Here is a 15,389-nt window from a genome sequence, read left to right as displayed (position 1 = left end):
CTCAAAAACACTTGAGAGACTCCCCTGGTCTTCTGAAGTCCTCCTGACACACTGTGCATTAGATGTCCATTGTGCTGCACAAAATTTAAACACAGTCAATTTAAACCAAGACATACCAGATATAAGGGACTGTTGTTGATATTGCAACCACACGACTCAAACACCGGTTCACCACTATGAAGAAAACAGCTTTTTTTTTTTTTTTTTTTTGAGCCCTCAAGAACTATTGATCTGTTTGCATCTACCAATGTATTGTCTGTCACAGTATCCCGATGACCTGTCCCAGAGCTTCCTATACAGTTCTCACTGTATAGCGGGGGTGTCCAGTACGCCAGTGATATAACCTATAGGCTTACCACTGCCAGACTCGCGAACATAAACATATTATGCAAACAGTGTCAGGATGCTGTTAACATTAGGCATGAGAGTTGGATGAACTAGCAGCACACTTCACGATCAAATTACACAATTATCTCGATGAGGACGGATACACGTCTGGTGGGATACTGAACGGAGCTCGCAAACTACACCATTTGTTTTATATATATATATATATATATATATAAGAAGACAAATTGTATAAGGATGGAAGACGATACTACTTGGCTGTATTATTTTTTTTTTTTTAAAGAGCATCTTCAAAGTTTGTCTTTATAAACACATACAAAACTAGTTATAGTCTAAAAGTCTCTCTAGATACATGCCAAGGGCACGTTGACGTGTATTGTCACGAACCCTATTAAATGTTGACCTGCACAAGGAAAGCGGACTTGGCGACGCATTGCCATTTAGCTCTGAGAACACCGAGTTGGTTTTGAGTGACGTTTCTTCTCTTTTCCTCCGGTGCGATCGGTCTGCGAGCTACACCGTTTTCTAATTGATCCGTCATAAATGTCATTCCTGAACATAAGAAAGCGGCGACAGCCGCTTACTCCTGTATCGTATTATTTCGTTTCATTAATTTCGAAGCCAGAGGATCGATAAACAAGATCAATTTTTTTGAGAGTTGAGAGAAATCAATAGGCGACATATCAACCGCCACGCCGAGACCTATTCCCTCATTGAAATGAACGCAGTGAAATAACGACTCTAACCGACTCGGTCAGATCAGGTGAATCATTTTCAAAGACAAGGACTATCATTGGTCTCACACCAACCGACAATAATGTCAACAGAAATACAAGCAAGTGGCCGTACATGTCAAACAACGTTTGGATTGTCAGGAATTCGCAGGTAAGACATGTTTTGTATTTTAGATATTATTTTACAAAAGTAACCAACTGTCCTTTTCTTTCCGCATCCAACCATGTAGCTCTGGTATTTCGTGTTCTTCCCATACGATCATATCTCAGCGCGGAGTGAAAGGAGGGCTTGTTGATTTATGAGAAAATGTATCAACTGCCTAAATGCACATTGTCAACGCAAATTGACATGTATGTTAAAACGGTCAAAACATATAGTGTTGGACTGTGGCTTTTAGGGTAACCAAATTGAAAGCGCGCACTTTGCGCATAGGCTGTGTTGTGCCTGTGTGTTGGAACGGTGCGGATATTGGCACATAGGATGCTACGTGTTGTGCAATTGGTCTACCCCATCATTGGTCGTTAAAGTCAGTGTATTTTTGTTACTGGATTAGATGAGGACTTAGTTTATAGGCGTGTGAAACACTGAGAGTTACTTTTTTTTAAATTGTTTTTTTCGTTGCAGTGGGTTTGGAGGCATGAGCATATAGCCTCAAATACCTGAAGTGTACATATCTACATATATGGCACCTTTGTTGTAAATACTAGATCCATTATCCCTGTAGCTTTCAACGTACTGTGTATACTGTACATCCTGACAATAATTGCACAGAATTTTTAATGACAAGAGCATACTGATTCCAAATAGAAAAGTGTGGACTATTGTAAACTGCCCAACAAATTAGAGGGAGACAGTGGCACATCTGAATATTCAAACATCTTTGCAATGGTTTTCCGTGGATCTTAAATTCTCTGTGTTGGGAAGATGAAACAGACAGTCTTTTTTGTCAACTCCCTTTTTCTCTCTTAAGTGAACTACTCACAAGATGATTAATTAATTCTTATCAGAGAAGTGGCGGAGACAGAATCAAAGGAGTACAGTTTTGTTCAGTTCCATATCTCTCTCTCTCTCTCTCTCTCTGTCTCTGTCTCTGTCTCTGTCTCTCTCTCTCTCTCTCTCTCTCTCTCTCTCTCTCTCTCTCTCTCTCTCTCTCTCTCTCTCTCTCTCTCTCTCTCTCTCTCTCTCTCTCGTGTGTCGCCAAGAGGAAGTCAGAGGAGAGCTATAGTCAGGTTGTATCAGCAGGAGTCAGGCGCTCTAATGGCTGGGACTACAGTGTACAGCTGCTGCAGCAACACACACACACACACACACACACACACAATATACTCCCAGTGAATGGAAGGATGCTTCTCACTCAAAATGAAAAGCAGCACTATACAGAAATAACCGTCTTCTCTCTATGTCTCTGTGTCTCTGTCTCTGTGTCTCGGTCTATCTCTCTGTGTCTCTGTGTCTCTCTGTCTCTCTCGGTCTATCTCTCTGTCTGTCTGTGTCTCTGTCTCTGTGTCTCGGTCTCTGTGTCTCTGTGTCCCTGTGTCTCTCTGTCTCTCTCGGTCTATCTCTCTGTCTGTGTCTCTCTGCGTCTCTCTGCATGTCTCTCTGTGTGTGTTTCTCTGTGTCTCTCTGTGTGTCTCTCTCTGTGTCTCTCTGTGTGTCTCTCTGCATGTCTTTCTGTGTGTGTTTCTCTGTGTCTCTCTCTGTGTCTCTGTCTCTGTGTCTCAGTCTATCCCTCTGTGTCTCTGTGTCTCTCTGTCTCTCTCGGTCTATCTCTCTGTCTGTCTGTGTCTGTGTCTCTGTCTCTGTGTCTCGGTCTATGTCTCTGTGTCTCTGTGTCTCTCTGTCTCTCTCTGTCTATCTCTCTGTCTGTGTCTCTCTGTGTCTCTCTGCATGTCTCTCTGTGTGTGTTTCTCTGTGTCTCTCTGTGTGTCTCTCTCTGTGTCTCTCTGTGTGTCTCTCTATGTGTATCTCTCTGTGTCTCTCTGTGTGTCTCTCTGTGTCTCTCTGTGTGTGTTTCTCTGTGTCTCTCTGTGTGTGTTTCTCTGTGTCTCTCTGTGTGTCTCTCTCTGTGTCTCTCTGTGTGTCTCTCTGTGTGTATATCTGTCTGTGTCTCTATGTGTCTCTCTGTGTCTCTCTGTGTCTCTCTGTGTGTGTTTCTCTGTGTCTCTGTGTGTCTTTCTCTGTGTCTCTCTGTGTGTCTCTCTCTGTGTCTCTGTCTCTGTGTATTGTGTGTGTGTGTGTGTGTTTCATGCTAGTCTGCGTTGTACAGTAATCTGAGACAGTGATGATGGCTCCTGATAATACAATTAGAAATGATTAGGGCCTAGTGGACATAGTGTTGATGACATAGTGTTGATGACATAGTGTTGATGACATTGTGTTGATGACATTGTGTTGATGACATAGTGTTGATGACAGTGTTGATGACATAGTGTTGATGACATTGTGTTGATGACATAGTGTTGATGACATAGTGTTGATGACATTGTGTTGATGACATAGTGTTGATAACATAGTGTTGATGACATAGTGTTGATGACATAGTGTTGATGACATAGTGTTGATGACATTGTGTTGATGACATAGTGTTGATGACATAGTGTTGATGACATTGTGTTGATGACATAGTGTTAATGACATAGTGTTGATGACATTGTGTTGATGACATAGTGTTGATAACATAGTGTTGATAACATAGTGTTGATGACATAGTGTTGATGACATAGTGTTGATGACATTGTGTTGATGACATAGTGTTGATGACATAGTGTTGATGACATTGTGTTGATGACATAGTGTTGATGACATTGTGTTGATGACATAGTGTTGATGACATTGTGTTGATGACATAGTGTTGATGACATTGTGTTGATGACATAGTGTTGATGACATTGTGTTGATGACATAGTGTTGATGACATAGTGTTGATGATATTGTGTTGATGACATAGTGTTGCTGACATAGTGTTGATGACATTGTGTTGATGACATTGTGTTGATGACATAGTGTTGATGACATTGTGTTGATGACATTGTGTTGATGACATAGTGTTGATGACGGTAGTAGTTATCAATAGGATCAATCTACAGTACAGCCCCCATTCCATTACACACATCTGTGTTGGTTAACAGGTAAAATCATACTGTAGGACTACAGTAGTATTTTAATAAGGGGATAGGAGAGCAGTAAAAGAACCATTTAGGAAGACGATTCATTTGCTTGATTCAGGTAGGAGGTAGGAGCAGTACATATAACCGTTTAAGATGAAGATGATTCATGAAGAATTGTGTTTAGAATAAACCGAACACGCAACACTAGTCGAGCTCTTCTTCTTTTTCTTCATGTTCTTCTTCTTCTTCTCTAGTCTAGCTCTTCTTCTTCTTCTCTCTAGCTCTTCTTCTTCTTCTTCTTCTTCTTCTTCTCTAGTCTAGCTCTTCTTCTTCTTCTTCTTCTCTCTAGTCTAGCTCTTCTTCTTCTTCTTCTTCTTCTTATCTCTAGTCTAGCTCTTCTTCTTCTTCTTCTCTAGTCTAGCTCTTCTTTTTCTTCTTCTTCTTCTCTAGTCTAGCTCTTCTTCTTCTTCTTCTCTAGTCTAGCTCCTCTTCTTCTTCTTCTTCTTCTCTAGTCTAGCTCTTCTTCTTCTTCTCTAGTCTAGCACCTCTTCTTCTTCTTCTTCTCTAGTCTAGCTCTTCTTATTCTTCTTCTTCTCTAGTCTAGATCTTCTTCTTCTTCTTCTCTAGTCTAGCTCTTCTTCTTCTTCACTAGTCTAGATCTTCTTCTTATCGAGTCTAGTTCTTCTTCTTCTTCTTCTTCTTCTCTAGTCTAGCTCTTCTTCTTCTTCTTCTTCTTCTTCTCTAGTCTAGCTCTTCATCTTCTTCTTCTTCTCTCTAGTCTAGCTCTTCTTCTTCTTCTTCTCTAGTCTAGCTCTTCTTCTTCTTCTTCTTCTCTAGTCTAGCTCTTCTTCTTCTTCTTCTCTAGTCTAGCTCTTCTTCTTCTTCTTCTCCAGTCTAGATCATCATCTTCTTCTTCTTCTCTAGTCTAGATCTTCTTCTCTAGTCTAGATCTTCTTCTTCTTCTTCTTCTCTAGTCTAGCTCTTCTTCTTCTTCACTAGTCTAGATCTTCTTCTTATCGAGTCTAGCTTTTCTTCTTCTTCTTCTTCTTCTCTAGTCTAGATCATCATCCTCTTCTTCTTCACTAGTCTAGCTCTTCTTATTCACTAGTCTAGCTCTTCTTCTTCACTAGTCTTGTTCTTCTTCTTCACTAGTCTATCTCTTCTTCACTAGTCTAGCACTACTTCTTCTTCTTCTTCTTCACTAGTCTAGCTCCTCTTCTTCACTAGTCTAGCTCTAATTCTTCACTAGTTTAGCGCTTCTTCACCAGTCTAGCTCTTCTTCTTCTTCACCAGTCTAGCTCTTCTTCTTCACCAGTCTAGCGCTTCTTCTTCTCTAGTCTAGTGTGTCTTCTTCACTAGTCTAGCACTTCTTCTTCTTCTCTAGTCTAGATCTTCTTCTTCTCTAGTCTAGCTCTTCTTCTTCTTCTTCTCTCTAGTCTAGCTCTTCTTCTTCTTCTTCTCTAGTCTAGCTCTTCTTCTTCTTCTTCTTCTCTAGTCTAGCTCTTCTTCTTCTTCTTCTCTAGTCTAGCTCCTCTTCTTATTGTTCTTCTTCTCTAGTCTAGCTCTTCTTCTTCTTCTCTAGTCTAGCACCTCTTCTTCTTCTTCTTCTTCTCTAGTCTAGCTCTTCTTATTCTTATTCTTCTCTAGTCTAGATCTTCTTCTTCTTCTTCTCTAGTCTAGATCTTCTTCTTCTTCACTAGTCTAGATCTTCTTCTTATCGAGTCTAGCTCTTCTTCTTCTTCTTCTCTAGTCTAGCTCTTCTTCTTCTTCTTCTTCTTCTTCTCTAGTCTAGCTCTTCTTCTTCTTCTTCTCTAGTCTAGCTCTTCTTCTTCTTCTCTAGTCTAGCTCTTCTTCTTCTTCTTCTCTAGTCTAGCTCTTCTTCTTCTTCTTCTCCAGTCTAGATCATCATCTTCTTCTTCTTCTCTAGTCTAGATCTTCTTCTCTAGTCTAGATCTTCTTCTTCTTCTTCTTCTCTAGTCTAGCTCTTCTTCTTCTTCACTAGTCTAGATCTTCTTCTTATCGAGTCTAGCTTTTCTTCTTCTTCTTCTTCTTCTCTAGTCTAGATCATCATCCTCTTCTTCTTCACTAGTCTCTTCTTCTTCTTCTTCACTAGTCGAGCACTTCTTCTTCTTCACTAGTCTAGCTCTTCTTCTTCACCTGTCTAGCGCATGTATTATATCTTACCATTGCGTCACAGCTTCATGGTAGACTACTGATTGCTCAGTCATAGCTAGAGAGAGAAAGAATTTAGCTGTCTGTTTTCATAGTCGTGGCAGCAGGATAAAGCAGGCCTGGAAAAACAGCCCTGACCGATAAGACACGTCGCTATTCCAATGCATCTTCAACGGCTGGCCTTGGGGCTGGGATGATAATGCCTGCCCTCGCTTGCTGAGGTCAGTTGCTTGATTGGCAGCAGGCTGACACAAGGAAATGTTTCCTGGCTGGCTGCTGCCTGCTGTCTAATAGGGTTGTATCCCGAAGCACACGGCAGCCCTGTATCAATATGCATCAGCCCTGCTAGTGGAGTGTAGAGGGTGAGTGGCCATAGCCCCCACTTGTACAGGCGACATGCTGCTTACAGGTGGAGGTGGAAGCTGCTGTGTTCTCATCAGCCACCATCTACCCCCAGGGCCATGTCAGAAAACACAACAGCATCCAGGCTACACAAACAGTGCATTCGGAAAGTTTTCAAACCCCTAGACTTTTTCCACATTTTGTTGCGTTACAGCCTTATTCAACAAAAACAAAAATGTATCTACACAATATACTCCATAATGACAAAGCAAAAACAGGTTATTTTACATTTTGGCTTATTTTTTCAAAATAAAAAAACTGAAATATCACATTTAATTAAATATTCAGCACCTTTACTCTGTACTTTTTTTGAAGCACCTTTGGTAGTTGTTACAGCCTAGAGTCTTCTTGGGTATGATGCTACAAGCTTGGCACACCTGTATTTGGGGAGTTTCTCCCATTCTTCTCTACAGATGCTCTCAAGCTCTGTCAGGTTGGATGGGGAGTGTTGCTGCACAGCTATTTTTCAGGTCTCTCCAGAGATGTTCGATTGGGTTCAAGGCCGGGCTTTGGCTGGGCCACTCAAGGACATTCAGAGACTTGTCCCAAAGCCACTCCTGCGTTGTCTTGGCTGTGTGCTTAGGGTCATTGTCCTGTTGGAAGGTGAAGCTTTGCCCCAGTCTGAGGTCCTGAGCACTCTGGAGAAGGTTTTCATCAAGGATCTCGCTGTACTTTGCTCTGTTCATCTTTGCCTCGATCCTGACTAGTCGCCCAGTCCCTGCAGCTGAAAAAATCCCCACAGCATAATACTGAATAGTGGCTTCTGCCTGACCACTCTACCATAAAGGCCTGATTGGCGGAGAGCTGCAGAGATGGTTGCTTCTGGAAGGTTCTCCCATCGCCACAGGGGAACTCTGGAGATCTCTCAGAGGGACAATTGGGTTCTTAGTCACCTCCCTGACCAAGGCCCTTCTCCTCAGATTGCTCAGTTTGGCTGGGCGGCCAGATCTAGGAAGAGTATTGGTGGTTCCAAACTTATTCTATTTAAGAATGATGGAGGCCACTGTGTTCTCGGCGACCTTCAAAGCTGTAGAAATGTTTTGGTGCCCTTCCCCAGATCTGTGCCTCGACACAAACCTATCTCTTTTGCTCTGACATGCACTGACAACTGTGGGACCTTATATAGACAGCTGTGTGCCTTTCCAAATCATGTCCAATCAATTGAATTTACCACAGGTGGACTCTAATCAAGCTGTAGAAACATCTCAAGGATGATCAATGAAAACAGGATGCACCTGAGCTCAATTTAGAGTCTCATAGCAAAGGGTCTGAACACTTGTGTAAATAAGGTATTTCTGGGCTTTGTCATTATCAGGTATTGTGTGTAGATTGCTGTGCTTTTTGCTCTGTCTCCCGCTCTGTCTCCCGCTCTGCCTCCCGCTCTGCCTCCCCCTCTGCCTCCCCCTCTGCCTCCCGCTCTGTCTCCCGCTCTGCCTCCCCCTCTGCCTCCCCCTCTGCCTCCCGCTCTGTCTCCCGCTCTGCCTCCCCCTCTGTCTCCCGCTCTGCCTCCCGCTCTGTCTCCCGCTCTGTCTCCCCCTCTGCCTCCCGCTCTGCCTCCCGCTCTGCCTCCCGCTCTACCTCCCCCTCTGCCTCCCCCTCTGCCTCAACCTCTGTCTCCCGCTCTGTCTCCCGCTCTGCCTCCCACTCTGCCTCCCCCTCTGCCTCCCCCTCTGCCTCCCCCTCTGTCTCCCGCTCTGCCTCCCGCTCTGCCTCCCGCTCTGCCTCCCCCTCTGCCTCCCCCTCTGCCTCACCCTCTGTCTCCCCCTCTGCCTCCCCCTCTGCCTCCCCCTCTGCCTCCCCCTCTGCCTCCCCCTCTGTCTCCCCCTCTGCCTCCCGCTCTGCCTCCCGCTCTGCCTCCGCTCTGTCTCTCTCTCTGTCTCTCTCTCTGCCTCCCGCTCTGCCTCCCGCTCTGCCTCCCGCTCTGTCTCTCTCTCTGCCTCCCGCTCTGTCTCCCGCTCTGTCTCTCTCTCTGCCTCCCCCTCTGCCTCCCGCTCTGCCTCCCGCTCTGCCTCCCGCTCTGTCTCCCGCTCTGTCTCTCTCTCTGCCTCCCGCTCTGTCTCTCTCTCTCTGTCTCTCTCTCTGCCTCCCACTCTGTCTCTCTCTGTCTCTCTCTCTGCCTCCCGCTCTCTCTCTCTCTGTCTCTCTCTCTGCCTCCCACTCTGCCTCCCGCTCTGCCTCCCGCTCTGTCTCTCTCTCTGTCTCTCTCTCTCTGTCTCTCTCTGCCTCTCTCTCTGTCTCTCTCTCTGTCTCCCGCTCTGTCTCTCTCTCTGCCTCCCGCTCTGTCTCTCTCTCTGCCTCCCACTCTGCCTCCCGCTCTGCCTCCCGCTCTGTCTCTCTCTCTCTGTCTCCCGCTCTGCCTCCCGCTCTGTATCTCTCTCTGTCTCTCTCTCTGCCTCCCGCTCTGCCTCTCTCTCTGTCTCTCTCTCTGCCTCTCTCTCTGTCTCCCGCTCTGCCTCCCGCTCTGTCTCTCTCTCTGTCTCCCGCTCTGTCTCTCTCTCTGCCTCCCGCTCTGTCTCTCTCTCTGCCTCCCGCTCTGTCTCTCTCTCTGTCTCCCGCTCTGTCTCTCTCTCTGTCTCCCGCTCTGCCTCCCGCTCTGTATCTTTCTCTGCCTCCCGCTCTGCCTCCCGCTCTGTATCTCTCTCTGTCTCTCTCTCTGCCTCCTGCTCTGCCTCTCTCTCTGTCTCTCTCTCTGCCTCTCTCTCTGTCTCTCTCTCTGCCTCCCGCTCTGTCTCTCTCTCTGCCTCCCGCTCTGTCTCTCTCTCTGTCTCCCGCTCTGTCTCTCTCTCTGTCTCCCGCTCTGCCTCCCGCTCTGTATCTCTCTCTGTCTCTCTCTCTGCCTCCCGCTCTGCCTCCCGCTCTGTCTCTCTTCATCTATCATTCTCTCTGTCCTGGGAGGTAGTAGAATGGAGATAAAGTTGATGTCAAAGGACAGTTCTGTAAGACACGCACACACACACACACACACACAAACACACACACAGCTGATGTCGATGGTTAACTCTGTAACACTTCTGTAGCAGTTGATCCGAGTTACAATGACAGAAGTATAGCTAACACTGAGTATGAATGGGTTTTTAGACGTGTAAAAAGGGTGGTTTGGGATGCCTGGATCCTGCCAGTAGACCAATCCGTCTCCAAAATGTCTTCCTCTCTTCTTTAGACCAGAGCCCTATTCCCTACAGAGTGCACTGCTTTAGACCAGAGCCCTATTCCCTACAGAGTGCACTGCTTTAGACCAGAGCCCTATTCCATACAGAGTGCACTGCTTTAGACCAGAGCCCTATTCCCTACTGAAAGGAAACCATGATGGTGAGGACGAAGAGGGAGGCATGATGAGGAGGAAGAGGGAACCATGATGATGAGGAGGAAGAGGGAACCATGATGATGAGGAGGAAGAGGGAACCAAGATGATGAGGAGGAAGAGGGAACCAAGATGATGAGGAAGAGGGAACCATGATGATGAGGAGGAAGAGGGAACCAAGATGATGAGGAGGAAGAGGGAACCATGATGATGAGGAGGAAGAGGGAACCATGATGATGAGGAGGATGAGGGAACCATGATGATGTGGAGGAAGAGGGAACCAAGATGATGAGGAGGAAGAGGGAGACATAATGATGAGGAGGAAGAGGGAACCAAGATGATGAGGAGGAAGAGGGAGAAATGCTGATGAGGAGGAAGAGGGAACCAAGATGATGAGGACTAAGAGGGAGACATGATGATGAGGAGGAAGAGAATGGGACATTAGACCGAAGAAAGAATGGGACAGTAGACCGATGAAAAAATGGGACAGTAGACCAAAGAAAGAATGGGACAGCAGACCAAAGAAAGAATGGGACAGTGGTCTCAGGAAAGAATGGGACAGTAGATTGAAGAAAGAATGGGACAGTAGACCAAAGAAAGAATGGGTCAGTAGACCGAAGAAAGAATGGGACAGTGGACTCAGGAAAGAATGGGACAGTAGATTGAAGAAAGAATGGGACAGTAGACCAAAGAAAGAATGGGTCAGTAGACCGAGGAAAGAATGGGGCAGTAGACCGAAGTAAGAATCTGTCAGTAGACCGAGGAAAGAATGGGAGAGTAGACCGAAGATAGAATGGGACAGTAGACGGAAGAAAGAATGGGACAGTAGACCGAAGAAAGAATGGGACAGTGGACTCAGGAAAGAATGGAACAGTAGATTGAAGAAAGAATGGGAGAGTAGACCAAAGAAAGAATGGGTCAGTAGACCGAGGAAAGAATTGGGCAGTAGACCGAAGTAAGAATATGTCAGTAGACCGAGGAAAGAAGGGGAGAGTATACCGAAGATAGAATGGGACAGTAGACCGAAGAAAGAATGGGACAGTAGACCGAAGAAAGAATGGGAGAGTAGACCGAAGATAGAATGGGACAGTAGACGGAAGAAAGAATGGGACAATAGACCGAAGAAAGAATGGGACAGTAGACGGAAGAAAGAATGGGACAGTAGACGGAAGAAAGAATGGGACAGTGGACAGAAGAAAGAATGGGACAGTAGACCGAAGAAAGAATGGGAGAGTAGACTGAAGAAAGAATGGGACAGTAGACCGAAGAAAGAATAGCATGGGACAATGCGTGTGTCTAGAGACTGGTATGAAGGTAGCGTCAGAAAGGAAGGAATGAGGCATAACAACACCAGCAAGGCGAGACAAACCTAATCCATGAGGGACCCCTGAGGAGCGTGTTGTGTTCAGGCATGCCCCAGTGCATCCTGGGAGCACGGACCTGCTGGTTTATTCATGGGGGGTGAACTATGTCGAACCCAGTGAGGGAAGGAGGGTGAGAGGAGCGAGGGGAGAGGGGGAGGTGTGGAGATGAGGAAAGGAGAAGAGGTTAGAGAGAAGTTGCAAGCCACTGGCTTGGAAAACCAATGGCACAGAATGATGTATCGCCTGGGGTTTGGAGGTTACTGAAGACAGCATCCATCCAGGAGAGAGGAGCCACTTAGGTCCCTAAGCCGAGAGAGAGAGAGAGAGAGAGAGAGAGAGAGAGAGAGAGAGAGAGAGAGAGAGAGAGAGAGAGAGAGAGAGACAGAGAGATGGGGGCAGGGACAATAGGAGAGCCACTTGGGACTGAAAACCAATAGAGAAAGAAAGGGAGGGACAGTGAGCTGGTAGTGTTCCCAGGCTGTAGTAAATGGGAAACCCTGGATTTAGAAGGTCACTGAAAACATAATCCATCTTCTCCTTAGGTGATCATTCTACAGTGACTGGCTTCTCCTGTTCCTTGCAGCCAAGCCAAGCCAAGCAGGCCAGACCCGACCTGCCCCACATTCCCTTACTTCACCATCTCCTATCTGTCTATGACAGCTACATGGATACCACGCTACGCATTGCCAACATGGTATAATTTAATTTTTTAAATCTTTCACAGAAAGTGAAAAGATAAGTGTCCTTGACACGTAAATCAATACATTGCAATAAATGCTCAATTGTGGAAGAACACGTTTTTGCGCCACAGCACTTCTGTATTGGTTTTTTGACCCCCAGTTTTCTCAGCATTAGACCTCATTCTCAGTATTAATGATCGTGTTGCTTCTCATTGACCAGTAGCTTGATATTTGTCATTTGCAAAAACGCTGTATTTTAGTGATCCAGACCAGACAGGGAGGTCAATGAGTCAACACCACTGGAAATAATCTGCACTTTATTAGATTACATGCAATCAGATTAATCAAATTATGGTTAGGAGGTGCAAGGCCCACTGCAACACTCATAGAGCATACACAAATCAAATCACATTTGCCACCACACACACACACACACACACACACTCAAACACACACACACAAAACACACAATCTCCCTGGATAGCTCCAGTACAGGTGGTGCTATCGCCTAGGTTATCTGTGCATAGTATGGATATCGAAGCCCATTGATGACAACAACATAATTCTAAGAATAAAAAGGCCCAGACAGGAGCATACACAGAGTGGACAAAACATTAGGAACACCTGCTCTTTCCGTGACCTAGACTGACCCAGTGAATTCAGGTGAAAGCTATGATCCCTTATTGATGTTACTTGTAAAATCCACTTCAATCAGTGTAGATGAAGGGGAGGAGACAGGTTAAAGAAGGATTTTTTTAAGCTTTGAGATAATTGAAACATGGACCGTGTATGTGTGCCAGTCAGAGGGTGAATGGACAAGACAAAAATACTGAAGTGCCTTTGAACAGGGTACGGTAGTAGGTGACAGGTGCACCGGTTTGAGTGTGTCAAGAACTGCATCGGTTTAGCAGATAATAAGAAAAGGTTATCAGTATTTACCCGACGAAGAGAGAAGGAATATAATATATATTATTTCCTGGAAACTCATTCAACTATCTTAAATGAAGTTAAAGAAGGAAGAAGAACTGGCGGGAAGAAATGTAAGCTACCGTTCAGAAGTTTGGGGTCACTTAAGAAAAGCTCATTTCTGATCAATTTTATGTTATTTTAATGGACAACTAAAATGTGTTTTTCTTTCAAAAACAAGGACATTTCTAAGTGACCGCGACATTTTTGAACGGCAGTGTATGTGCCAGGAAGAACAATTCCCACCATACTGACGATCTAAATTATAATCAATTGATTAATCTGATGAATGTTGTTAGAGGTACAGACGCATACAAATAAAATATACACACGTTTAAATGCTTTACACAGAGACCCAGACATAATTGTAAATCATATACGGGTAACTGCCCAAATAACAGAAACACCAACAGAAAAGGTCGTAATAGGCCGTCAGGCCACCACGATCCAGAACAGTTTCAATATGCCATCGATTCTACTAGTGTCTGGACTTCTATAGGAGGGATGTGGACTTCTATAGGAGGGATGTGGACTTCTATAGGAGGGATGTGGACTTCTATAGGAGGGATGTGGACTTCTACAGGAGGGATGTGGACTTCTATAGGAGGGATGTGGAACTCTATAGGAGGGATGTGGAATTCTATAGGAGGGATGTGGACTTCTATAGGAGGGATGCGACACCATTCTTCCACGGGAAATGCCGTAATTTGGTGTTTCGTCGGTGGAAAACGCTCCAGAATCTCCCACGAGTGTTCAATTGGGTTGAGATCTGAGGTGTAATTCTTTACTGAAACCATTTTCTGTTTTAAGAACCGAACAAAAGCAAACGGAACGAAATTGCGATCTCTTTGAGATCACTGAGATCTCTTTTTCTAGCCATGGTAGGCAAAATAATGTTCAACCGAGCATACATGACCCTAAGCATGATGGAAAGTTAATTGCTTAATTAATACACCTGTGTGGAAGCACCTGCTTTCGATATACTTTGTAAACCTCATTTACTCAAGTGTTTCCTTTACTTTGCCAGTTACCGGTACTGAATACATTTAGACAACTTTAATATGTTCCTGGGTGAACCATCGTTATCCTAATGATCAAATTGTCTGTGTGTGTGTTGCTAGAGGTTTCTGGTCTGCAAACCTCAAAGAGCTTGCTTCTCAGATGGTATTTTACTTCTCATATGGTATTTTACTACACACTAGCTAGTACACACTACCTAGCAACTACAGACTAGCTATCTAGTACACACTATCTAGCTAGTACACACTATCTAGCTAGTACACACTAGCTTGTACACACTATCGAGCTAGTACACACTAGCTAGTACACTACAAGCTAGCTAGTGCACACTAGCTAGTACTAACTAGCATTAACTAGCTAGTACAAAACTAGCTTCCTAGTACAACACTAGCTTCACTAGTACCAACACTTGCTCTAGTACCAACACTTGCTCTAGTACAACACTAGCTAGCACACACTACCTAGCTTGTACAGACTAGCTAGCTATTACACACTAGCTAGTATAGCACTTGCTTCACTAGTACCAACACTACCTAGCTTGTACAGACTAGCTAGCTATTACACACTAGCTAGTATAGCACTTGCTTCACTAGTACCAACACTTGCTCTAGAACAGTGTCTGTGGCGTCAGAAGGTATCTGCCAGATCCTATTGAAGGCTTCAGGCAGAAAGCCTCAGTGAGTGATAGCAACCATCCTCCTCCTCCTCCTCCTTCGTTGTGTTGTGTTGTTCTCTCTGTTTTGTAGGCAGGCTAAACAAGCCTTAACAATGAGTACACCAGTATCTGTGGGGAGGGAGGCAAACGCATACACACACGCACACACACACACACACACACACACACACACACACACACACACACACACACACACACACACACACACACACACACACACACACACACACACACACACACACACACACACACACACAAGAGAGAACACAAACACACCTTGCCCTAGTGTTTAATTAAAATGTCTGTATTTTCTACAGATCATGCAGATTAAGCAGGTTCCAGGAGATGGGCTTTGTGAGTGTGTGTGTGTGTGTGTGTGTGTGTTGGTTATTCTTTCCTTGTGAGGACCTAAAATCCCCAAAAGTCCCCACAAGGATAGTAAAACAAGGACAATGATCCCTCCTCGGAACGTTTCCCACATCCACATTAGGTGTTTTAAGCTGTTTTAAGTTACGGGGTTAAGTTAGGTCACACTCAGGGTTAGAATTAGGGCTAGGGTAAAGGGTGAGTGTTTATAAGGGGCGGCAGGGTAGCCTAGTGGTTAGAGTGTTGGACTAG

The 15,389-nt window shown here is 44.9% G+C and overlaps 1 protein-coding gene across 1 annotated transcript in view; it reads left to right on the top strand.

Annotated features, from left to right (window-relative positions):
* The first annotated feature begins 221 nt into the window (after nucleotides 1–221).
* LOC110529295 (synapse differentiation-inducing gene protein 1-like) overlaps nucleotides 222–15,389 on the top strand; it is a 105,985-nt gene continuing 90,817 nt past the window's right edge. Inside the window, exon 1 of the mRNA XM_021611414.2 lies at nucleotides 222–1,233. The gene's annotated coding sequence lies outside the window, so the exon portion shown is untranslated. The remainder of the gene's footprint in view (nucleotides 1,234–15,389) is intronic.

Source organism: Oncorhynchus mykiss, chromosome 8, assembly GCF_013265735.2.
Source record: "Oncorhynchus mykiss isolate Arlee chromosome 8, USDA_OmykA_1.1, whole genome shotgun sequence".
Classification (NCBI taxonomy): Eukaryota; Metazoa; Chordata; class Actinopteri; order Salmoniformes; family Salmonidae; genus Oncorhynchus; species Oncorhynchus mykiss.
This window is presented reverse-complemented; position numbering and strand designations above follow the sequence as displayed.